Raw genomic sequence first — 1440 nt, 5'->3', positions numbered from 1 at the left:
CAGGCTTTGAGTTTTTGACATAAGATTCTCAACATGGGGCTGAAGTTGCAGCTCATGTTACATTGCCAATAGTTCCTTTCTGCAAAATTGAACTCGGGTGGTAATATTGCCAAAGGTATTTGTATTCCTCTCCTTAAGTGCTGCTTTGCAGGCTTTGAGTTTTTGACATAAGATGTAAGAGGGGGATCCACGCACATTAACATTCCAAGCTGATCTGATAACATCAAGGAACTGAGGATGGCAATTCCTTGCCTTTAAAATGATAATCGTCAGGATGGCCGAGTGTTCTAAGGTGCCAGACTCAAGTTCTGGTCTTCGTGAGAGGGGGTGGGTTCAAATCCCACTTCTGACACTAATATATATATATATATATATTTTTTTTTATCCCTCCCTTACATCTTATGTCAAAAACTCAAAACCTGCAAAGCAGCACTTAAAGAGTGGAATACAAATACCTTTGGCAATATTACCACCCGGGTTCAATTTTGTAGAAAGGAACTAAAGGCAATGCAACATGAGCTGCAACTTCAGCCCCATGATGAGAATCTTATCGACAAAGAGACAGAAGCTAGAAATAACTTCATGCAAGCCTTAAAGCAGGAGGAAAGTTTAGCAAAACAGGAGTCTCAACAACATTGGCTTACTTTAGGGGATATCAATACTAAGTTTTTTTATGCTTCCATTGCTACTCGAAGAGCCGTTAACCTCATCAGGAAATGCAGAGACAAAGATAATAATCTTATTGAGAATTTAGATGAAGTGAAAGCATACACTAAGCAATTTTTTTATTCCTTTGTTAGGACTCTAGCTAGGAGAGTCCAAATTGAGAGGGGCATTAATGTAAAACCTACCTAAGCCGACCCCTATTAAAGAGGTGAAGATGCTGGCTTGGGTTAGGAGGTTGTTTCTTAGAGAAGAATAAGGAGTTGTAAAAGAATAGGAGTCTTGAGTAGGAGTCCTATTAAGAGCTGGTTAGAAGTAGGAGTCTTGAATAGGAGTCCTATTAGGAGTTAGGGTTTAGAAGCCCTATAAATAGTCATGTATTCCTCCTCTTTTGATAAGCAATAGATGAATATTTTCTGTTGCCTTTGAGCAGTAACTTGGAGGGAGGAACCCCTATAGAGTTCCAAGGAGGCCGATCGCCTAAAGAGATCAACCCCAAGTTTAGAATCTGCAAGGGTTCTAACACCTGGTATCAGAGCAGTGTTCTTGGCATCTCGCTGCACTTCTACAGCCATCTATCAACCCTCCACAACTACCCAAAGCAATTCCCACAATTGCTTAAGAGATCGTTGCCAAATTTCGCCGTCATATCCACCACCACGGATCATCCTTTGATCTCCCCGTGAATTGTAACATGTTTTGATTTTCTACCTTACTGCTCTGCAATTTAGTTATCCTTATTTAAAAATCACAAAAAAATTATTCCTATATTGCTGC

At 39.9% G+C, this 1440-nt stretch overlaps 1 non-coding gene across 1 annotated transcript; it reads left to right on the top strand.

Moving 5' to 3' along the window:
* Positions 1-268: 268 nt before the first annotated feature.
* Positions 269-352, top strand: TRNAL-CAA (transfer RNA leucine (anticodon CAA)). Its single transcript has one exon. It is a non-coding gene; the product is annotated as a tRNA-Leu (tRNA).
* The last annotated feature ends 1088 nt before the right edge of the window (positions 353-1440 follow it).

This window comes from Musa acuminata, chromosome BXJ2-9 (genome assembly GCF_036884655.1).
Source record: "Musa acuminata AAA Group cultivar baxijiao chromosome BXJ2-9, Cavendish_Baxijiao_AAA, whole genome shotgun sequence".
In the NCBI taxonomy this organism is placed as follows: Eukaryota; Viridiplantae; Streptophyta; class Magnoliopsida; order Zingiberales; family Musaceae; genus Musa; species Musa acuminata.
Note: the sequence above shows the minus strand (reverse complement) of the source record. Positions and strands in the feature narration are given on the sequence as shown.